Source organism: Aedes aegypti, chromosome 1, assembly GCF_002204515.2.
Source record: "Aedes aegypti strain LVP_AGWG chromosome 1, AaegL5.0 Primary Assembly, whole genome shotgun sequence".
Lineage (NCBI taxonomy): Eukaryota > Metazoa > Arthropoda > Insecta > Diptera > Culicidae > Aedes > Aedes aegypti.
The window spans coordinates 109631878-109642016 of NC_035107.1; the positions used below are offsets into that span (position 1 = coordinate 109631878).

The following is a 10139-nucleotide window of genomic DNA, read 5'->3' on the forward strand; positions in this document are numbered from 1 at the left end:
CGAAATCTGAAACCCTCGTTTATCAGCAGATGGCTTTGTTCTTATCGATCGCTTCGCGGATTGGTAAATGCTTCTTCCTCCTTTGGTATCCTTACCGGCGGCAAGAATTTCACTCTACGTACCGATCCTCTCGCTGATCAGCGGAATTTCCTCAATTGGCCGCCTCTTTGGCCAATACAGAGCTGCAATAGGTACTACCGATTCGTTGAAGGGCGGCAAATTGTCGACTCGTCACCTCGATGACCTGTGTAAACGGATCCTGCTTCTATCATACACCTCGTTGACCACTAGAAGACTTCAATGGCGTCAAACCCCTCGCAATTCGACAGGATTCCCTCAACTGGTCGCCTCGTTGACAAGGAAGAACGGCTGAACGGCCTCTCGCTGATCGGTATGAATCTCTCACGCTCTGTTGTGCAGAGATTCCACGCCAGGATGTCACCGTTGGTACCGATTGAGTTGCCTCGTCTGGTCGCCTCGTTGACCAGGTAGAAAGGGTTCTACTTCTACTGATTACCTCGACCAGCAGAAGCTCGTGAAGAACCGGGGACTGTAGACCGGTTCTTCTCCACAGGTAAGGTATCCGATTCAGATCGACCAAAGAGAGGCCGCAGTTCCTTATGCGGAAAATTATTTCTCTCGAGAAAAAACACGGGGGTAGAATTACTGTACCACTAAACACTACTTTATTACTATAACTATTTACACTTCATTTGACCTTTAGCCATCTAACTTATCACTACTTCACACAACTTAACTGTTGGCCGAGTCAGAGAATACAGTTCGCTCGTATCAGGTTTGTCGTCGCCTTTTATATTTTTTCCGAAGGTTTCTAGAACATTCCATATTCTCCCAGCTTTGAACATGCCAGACATTTCTGGAAACTGGATGCACTATCAGGCAGAGACTCTGTCGGTCGATGTACACCCCTACTGAGTGCCGTCAGGATGACGTTAACTTACTGTCAGTTGTCACTGTCAGCTGTTATTATCAGCCGGTTCGAGTTGCAGTCGGCATTAGCGATCCTTCATATGAGAGATTAGCAGAAGTAAATTGGAATAATTTAGCAACAAATCAGCAGTGCTGAGTTTGTTCAGTGTCGAAAGCAGTATTGTAACACAAACATGACTTCCTCATTGCTAAAAATGTATTTTGTTTAGTTTTAGATCTTTGAGATGCATTTCAAAACTAAAGGGTAGCAGAAAAAATCACCAACTGAATGTTCCGTAAAAAAAATTAAAAAGGCAAATATTTCATATTTTTCTATGAAAAACAACTTTTACCGATATGATTTTAGGCGGATTACATTACTTTGATGAAAAAGTTCAAAACAAGTGCTGAATTCACTCGTTGCCATGGTCACATAATAACACGGCACCGCTCAAACGTCAAATAGTGAACTCGAGCATTGGTCCATTGACTCACACTTTGACAGAAATGTCAGTTTCCGCGAATCTAGCGGCATCATCGCTGCTAAATGTTGTTGACGTTCGGTGGGTAGCAAGTGATGGTAAATCGAACTACGTGACACATTTGAGTTGTTTATCGGCAATATGTGTCTTCGAGACGCGCTATACCAATCAGCAATATACTTCAACCATAGAAGCACTGGCATACTGATGACAGCTGTGTTCTGAGGTTTCCGGCTGATGATAGAGAGAGACATTCTCTGGGCCGACTTGGTGATGTTTAGCGAGCTTCATATTGTTGGTAGCTGTTGTTACACATACAGTCATTCCACGAAAAAACGATCTAGTGGGTCACCGAATTCCGTGAAAATTTGCTATTTTGATCATTATCCGAAATAAGGATACACGTGTTTTTGGATTTTTTGATTAGAGTGACCATTTCCCAAATAAAGTGACCAGAAAAATCGCGATTTGGCAAAATTTTAATTTAAAAAAATTATAACTTTTGAACCGTTTAACAGTTTTTCAAATTTTGGACGAAATGAAAGCTAAAGATTTTGACCTTTCAAGACAAATATAAAACTCCACAAAAATTGTATTTTTACATGAAAAAAAATGAATAATATACGTTTATCCGTGTTTTGAAGGCCTCGGGACCAAAGGGGCTATTGCTGTTCTCATTTTTCTTGTAAGTTCAGAAAATTTTACGTTCCCTGTCAAATTATCAGCGGTGTATGTTTTTTAATTTTTGAGATATATTTTTTTGAAATTAAAAAAAAACGGGTATTTTTCATCGGCACACACTGTAGGTCTCAGCAGTAGATTTTTTTATTTTTAAATCAATCATAACTCCATAATAACTAGGAATATCATAAGTAGCTCCCCTACAGATTCAATCAGGAGCTGCATCAGGAATCTTATAAGGAATTCTTCCAGGGATTTTATCAGGAGTTCCTATAGAGGTTCTTTCAGGAGTTCCTCTGGAGATTACACCAGAAGTTTCATCAGAGTTTTTTTTAGGGATTTCATCAGGAGTTTCTTTAAGGATTTCATTAGAAGTTCCTTTAGATATTCCATTTGGAGGATCTTCAAATATTCGTATAGCGATTCTATTAGAATTTTCTCCAGGGATTCCATCAGGAGTTTTTTTTCCAGAGATAATATCAGGGATTCCTCAAGAAATTCCATCAGGACTTCTTCTTGGGATTTCATGATGAGATCCGACAGGCATATTATCAGGAATCCCTCCAGGGATTCCATCAGAAGTACCTATAAGGATTCCTTCAGGAGTTCCTTCAGAGATTTCATTAGGAGCTCCTCCAGGGATTAAATCAGAAGTTCTTCCAGGGATTACTGCAGGAGTTCATCTAGGAATTCCATAAAGAGCCCTTCTAGGAATATTATCAGGAGTTCCTCCAATGATTACATCAGCAGTTCCTTCAAGAATATCAAAAGTTTATGTAGGAATTCTTTTAGGAGTCCTTTCAATGATTCTACATTAAATTCATCAAGGAATTTTATCAAGAGTTTCTCTAGGGATACCATCAGAACTTCTACCAGGGATTCCTTTTGAAATATTTTCAAGATTTTATTATAAAATCTTCCTGAGATTCCATCAGAAGTTCTGTCATCATCAGAAGTCAGATCATCAGAAGTTCTGTCCGAGATTTTGTCAGGAATTCTTGTAGGGTTATTCTGGGTTCCATCAGGCTACGGATTCCCCACGGAATTTATTGAGGGATTCCACAAGAATTTTCTTCCAGGGGTTTCTCTATGGAGTTCTTCAAGGGATTCCTTCAGGAACTCTTCAAGGGAGTCCTCCCAGGATGAATCAAGGGATGCCTCCCGAAATTCTTCAAGGAGTCAATATCTACTGGGATCCTTAAAGGTTTCTTAGGAATTCCTTCTAGGATTTTACCAGAAATTTCTTATAATGATATTATCACCCAAAATTTCTTAAGAGATTTCTTTCGGAAGTTTTCAAGAAATTTCTCGTGGGCTATATCCAGGGATTCTTGGGAGTTTACAAAATTTCTTATAAAGTACTTTGTTATGGCTATATCGGTCATGCGACTCAAAGCTAAAGGGAGTCAGTAGAAGATTTTTTCAAATGATAAAAAGGAATAGGTGGATTGGCGTCGCAAGGGAGCGACAAGATTTAAATTATATTAGGTGGTGAAAATTGAGCAAGCCATTTTAATGTCAGTAAGCATCGAAGAAGCGTCCTGTATGTTGCCTAGCTTCTCTACTGAATTCCCCGATAATTCTCTGAAGAAATTTCCTACTATATCTCTGAACAAAACTTTTGAGGCAATCAGTGAATGAGTTTCTTAAAGATTCTTAGTGATTCTTGGTGGATTCCTTGGAAAAATTCCTGCAAGAAAGACTTGAAGGAATTGATGGATAAATTCCTTTTGGAATCCTCGGAGTTTCTGCTAGACTCTTGAAGTAATTCCTGAAGAAATCCCAAGACGAATGCATTGTTGGGTTCTTTCTGGGATGATAGAAATTGTTTTTAAAGAAAACACTGAGGGAATTTATGAAATAATTTATAAGAATTCCCGGAGGATAACCTGGGGAAATATATCAAAAAATTAGTGGAGTCTCTAAAGGAATTCCTGGTGGAATCCCGTGGAAGAAGTTCGTGTGAATTATTTTGCAGCATTTCGATGTGGAATCCCTGGAGGAATTATTTGATGAATCCTTGGAGAAATTCTGGAATCCCTTGTAGGAATCCCTGAAGTAACCCCTGGTAAAATGTTTGGATCAATCCCTGAAAGATTTTCTAAAGGAATCTGTGACGGCATTCGTAGAAAAATAACTAGAAGAAATTCCTGGTGAAAATTAATGGGGCAATAGAAAAAGAATTCTTAAGCAATCGAAACGTCCACAATAAATGTGACCGAAACGTCAAGTGTGGAACGGAAATCCATTTATGATTCCTACAGACTCAAAGCCGAAAACCCAAAAACAGAAATTCTGTGTTAAAATCTCTGAAGGATTTTTCGTTTTTGTGGACTTCTTGAGGGAAGGGAAGAATCGATGAAGAAATTTCTTGTGGAATTTCAGATGGAACACCTGGTGAAATTTAAGGAGGAATCATGGAAGCCCTGAAAAAAGTCATGGTGAAATCCCTGGGGTTATTTCTGGCGATGAATTTCTGGAGAAATCCCTGAAGAAGTTTCTGAAAGAATTCATGATGTGATTCCTGAAGTAAATTGTTAAGGAATTTTCGGAACTAACTCATAGAGGAATTCATACAGGAATCTCCGAAGAAATTGTTATAGAAATCTCTGGAAGAATTGTTGGAGGCAGCCTTCGCATAAGCGCTGAAGAATTACTCAAGAAATCACTTGAGGATTGATCTTTGAAGGAATGCTGAATAATTTGTAAGGCAACATTTGAAGGAATCTCTGGAAGAATGCCTGAATCAATTCCTGAAGGTATGCCTTAAAAATCTTCCCCGGAGGAATTTTTGGTTGAAATGGTAGAAAAATTCCTATCGAAATTATTGATAAAATCCTGGAAAAATCTTAGGAAGTATTACTGATGGAATCCCTAGTAATCCCTGGAAAAACTTTAAAGTAGGGTAACTAGAGTAAACTACTGAAATATTTTCGATAGAATGTTTGGAGAAATTCCCATAGCCATTCATACAGAAGCCCCTCATAATTTTAAAGTTTTGCCGGAATACTTCGTATTAACTTTAACTGGAATTCCTCATCAATATTCATATCTTCCGGTACTTGAAATTGAAAAGTTCTGCTCTTCCTTACTATGATTATTGCCCAAACACCGTAGAAATATTCTCCACACAGCCACAGAACTCATAAAAATAACGATCACATATCCACTAGACTTTCCGAGTTCATTCAAAACTTGCGGTGAAATCTAGTGTTGCTGCAGCGAACTTTGACCGATAAATCGGTTGCATCAACATAAATTGTTTTGACTAACTTGGGGGTGGAGTCAATGTTGGTCAAACCGTTGAGCATCTCTGGGCTGCATTATCCGACAACGTTGCCCCATGATGCTGCTCATATACATTGGCGACATCTGTTTTTTTTTTTTCAATCGCGTTAGATTGTACCGAGGTGGGCGTCAGTACCGTACATCATTGATGACGGATAGTTTCGTGAGATTTTGCAGTAGCATATACCGAGTTTCGAACCGCTAGTCCTTTCTGGTCGTTTTGGTATTTGCCTACAGTTCTGGTCCTTGTTTTCATTGACTTTCCTAATACCAGCCCCAATATTTCCGGATGACCTTATGTCTAAAAAAAATGAAAAGAAATATTTCAATCGAATGAGTAATTTAATAAATTCAGTCCGTCACTACGGTTAAGAAGCATTTGAAATTCCAGTTGAGATGTAATCGCCAGAGAGAAGAAGACAATCTGATGAAAGACTATCGACCACAATCCCCTTTATTTATGAACTTGGCCCATGGCAACTCTTTCTCCTTTACCTATCAACGGTTGGGTGGGCTTGGCTGATGTCCATGACACATGGATGAATGGCCCGAAAAAGCCCAGGCAGGTATCAGGCGAATGGTTCCCATGTTTGTGCCGTGTGCTAACATGATGAAAATTTGCCAAAACTGTGAGAAAAGGGTTTTAAGCTGCTGCTTTTTTTTGTGCGGGCACAAATCTCTACGACAAAAAGCAAATCGAGGAAAGAAACCCTTTCGCTTCGGAAATATTCACTCACTAAAGACGTCATCGGGAGACCGGTGGTGATCATGATTTTTTTTCTTTTAATTCGGAATGATAAACAAAATTTTCTTTGAAATATTCTATCCAATCACACACAACATGTGTCGAAACAGTTTCTTCGACAATTTTCGCCTTTGTCGAACTAATCTGGTGACTGGCTATTTCTGGCGGGAGACCTACGTCATTTTGGCAGCAGAAACGAAATTGGTTCGGGGTGGTAATCGTACCGTTGAACTTCCGGTTCACGACTGGAGCAACTGAAAGCAACTAAGTTTTTTTTTAATTTCTGTGCAACATTCGCATTAAACAATTCAAGGCCCAAATAGTTACACAGTAATACCTCGATATTATTTTATTTTCGTTATGTTAATGAATACTTTTTCCATATGTGACAGTCATGTTATGAGCAGTTAGGTTGAATAACATGGATTTCACCGAAAATTGGACTCATTACACGATACCATTTCTGTTGAATGCCTGCATATCTCTCAGTACCATTGTGTCAAATGAATTGACGGAAGCAATTGAGGCACAGAAAAATTAAAATCCATCACGTTCTCGGTAGAGACTGCGGTCCAGTTTGGAGCGATAATCTGGCTTATGCCCGGGAACGCATTGGTCCTGCTCAATTATATCCCGAACCCGAACTCCTTTGTTGAAACGTACAATTAGCAACGGTCTGAAAAACACCAAATTAACCGATAATCCCCCTGACTTTTTATCGAGTTGACCTTCAACCGACATATATAGGTATATTTGGCCGGATTAACTTATCCAACCGAGCGTTCGACCGAAAAAGAGGCCACCACGATTTTAACTTATGCATGACGTCAACGTTAATTATGATTCATTATTCAAGATGGAACTTGGGAGCTGGGCTGTGCATTTGTTTTCTTTGTACGGTTTAATTGGTTCGTTGGTTGCCAGTGTCCTTTTGCTGGGTTTTTAAAAATCATTGAACATTAATGATTCAGATGAGTGCAAAATTTTGGCAAACAGCAGCAAAATAATGAAAAAGTCTGTCCCAATTTTTCGATATTATGCAATTATTCGTGGAAATTGTGCGCTCAAGCGAATCATTAATGTTCAATGATTTCGTAAGCATTCATCGCAGAGACAACGGCAACCAACGAACCAATTAAATAATTAAGGAGGGAAAAACTATGGTTGTGCGTAGACTTTTTACATTTTTTTTTAGCTTATGGGAATCTGTAGAAAGGCTTTGAGATGATAAATCAGGGAGTGTATGGTTCACATCAGGGGCCTTCCTTAGCCGAGTAGTTAGCGTCCGCGGTTACAAAGCAAAGCCATGCTGAAGGTGTCTGGGTTCGATTCCCGGTCGGTCCAACATCTTTTCGTAATGGAAATTTCCTTGACTTCCCTGGGCATAAAGTATCATCGTACCTGCCACACGATAGACGAATGCGAAAATGGCAACTTTGGCAAAGAAAGCTCTCAGTTAATAACTGTGGAAATGCTCATAAGAACACTACGCTGAGAAACAGGCTCTGTCCCAGTGAGGACGTTAATGCCAAGAGGAAGAAGAAGAAGAATGGAAGATGGTTTACGTACCTTTGCCATTGGATCTACTTTTACTAGCCGACTCAAGGCTAAGTAGCCCGTCATTGCGTTTTGACTTTTCAGCTTGCATTTCAAAGTGATAAAACTCAGTATTGATAGTTTATATTGACTTGAAAAAATATCACTATTCACGCTAACATGCTAACACTTTTCCTGCTGTGTCAATGCAAAACCAACTGATTTTCTTTGATTCGAAATTGTGATATGAGTTAGCAACAATCCTTAACGACGCGTACAAATTTCAATGACTGCCTTCTTCGCCTTAAGCTTTGTTAAAGAAGACCTGCCTTAGCAGGGCATATCCTCTGTAGCTGACCGTTGATCGGCACACCATAGGTGCTGCGATTTCATTATAATCTGAGAATCAGATATCTCGCAACAATTAGGTGCAAGCACATTAACAAAGCTAGACACATATTAGATTCTGCGTGCCCGAACCTGTGCAGATACTCAACAGCGTACTAACAGCGTAGCAGCGTAATTCGAATGATGGAAACTGCGTCACGTGTAAGTTTTCTTCCCCATGGTTTCTTCTATACCAAACTAATATATTTCGTATTAACCGATGGGTTCATCTACCTAGAATGAGAGTATCTCATTCTTTGCACCAACCTCTATGCGTTGTCTCTCTGCATAGTAGTTTTTCACTCCCTCAGAAAGAGGCAAAGACAGCACGCTGCTCTAGAGCGTGCCACCAAACTCTGGTGATGTTGAGGAGTATTATCAATCCTAGTGGTACATATCAGCAAGAAGCACTCAACAACTAGTGGTGGAAATTAACAGTACATGGTGGTCTAAAAACTGGATATTCAATTTGAAGCAGGTAGAGGCAATAGCGACCAAGATGTAAATTCTCCACGGTGACCTTATGCACCCCATGTGTGTCTATCCGAGGATTGAAAGAAGAAGCTAATAGAATATTTATCAGAGAAGCGTAACGCCAAAATTAAACACAAGATTGTATGAAAATTGGCGCATGAAGTCCTATCACATATCAACAGACTTTGATCGCTTGTAGATTTCTTCATTAGCGGATATCAGGCTGGTAAACAGCATAAAAGATAAATTGACGCTTATATTGAGCTGTTCGGTAATTCAATCCGCATGGTTATTAAATTAATTAACTAATTACGCGTGGTAAAGATGGACAAATTATGGGTGAAATTATGAAAAAAATCCACGTGCTCGGCTGGGATTTGAACCCAGGACTCTGGTATGCTAGACGAGCGCTTTACCAACTAAGCTACCGAGCGATGTAGGTACGATAGGCAAACAGTTTCAACACTAAATAAATCGCACTCGCTCTTTCCGCGTGTGTAGTGATATGAGATGGGTGGATATGGGTTATGAAAGGGGTCCGCATGGTCTGTAGGGATTTGAATTCTAAACTTGTAATCAACTCAGTTATTGGGTCACCAAGTGGCTCGGTAGCTTAGTTGGTAAAGCGCTCGTCTAGCATACTAGAGTCCTGGGTTCAAATCCCAGCCGAGCACGTGGATTTTTTTCATAATTTCACCCATAATTTGTCCATCTTTACCACGCGTAATGAGTTAATAAATTTAACATAAAAGATGTTTACTTTGGTGGATACCAAATCATCCTAGATTAGACATGTAAGTGCAATTTGTAAATTTACCATCTGTTATTAATTTCAAAAAAGATTATGCCTGAATACGGTTTTCTGGTGAAACTGGTTAAACCCAAACTGAAGCAGTTATATATTATTTCCTTAAGAATAAGGTTGCAAAGCACAACCAAAATGGTGCTCAACAAACTAGGAATTACTGGAAATATCGTAAGAAATATATTTACTCACCAAATTCCAAGAATTAGCCTTGAAAAATTCTTCGATGTAATTTCTGAAGAAATAAAAATTCTGACTTTACCATTATATGAACTCCAGAAATCTTGAATATTCCAGAAAAGTTCCTGAGTGCATCATTAGAAGAATTTTCAGACAGATACTTGAAGGAATGATTGATAACTTGCTAGGGAAGTCCTTGAAGGAAAAGCTGGAAAAATCTTTGTAAGAATTACTAGACAGCAATCCTTGTCCGTCTATTATGACATTCGAAATTAAAGAATTCGCGAATTCGTTTCAAGATTGAATTCATTTCCCTCCAGTTACACAGTACCCCATAACACTAACCCCATCACCCAGATCCCCACACAACCACTTACCGCTTGCTATTGTTAGCCTGTTAGTACAAGTACATATCTAGTGCACAACCGCGCCTCGCAACGATGAATTCCGGTACCTACCTACCAAGGAGTGTAGGTACAAAGTGCACAACTTTTCCGTTCAATGTGGTGCATTCTTTTGCTGCACCTTGGCGCCGGTGGTTACACAGGGACCAAGACAGAAGAAGGAAAACTGCAACTATACCAACCTAATAATGCATCCTTAACCCCCACATAAAGCTCTACTAACGGTG

At 39.4% G+C, this 10139-nt stretch overlaps 1 non-coding gene across 1 annotated transcript; it reads right to left on the bottom strand.

Annotated features, from left to right (window-relative positions):
- Positions 1-8885: 8885 nt before the first annotated feature.
- Trnaa-agc lies at positions 8886-8957 on the bottom strand. The gene has a single exon. It is a non-coding gene; the product is annotated as a tRNA-Ala (tRNA).
- Positions 8958-10139: the final 1182 nt, after the last annotated feature.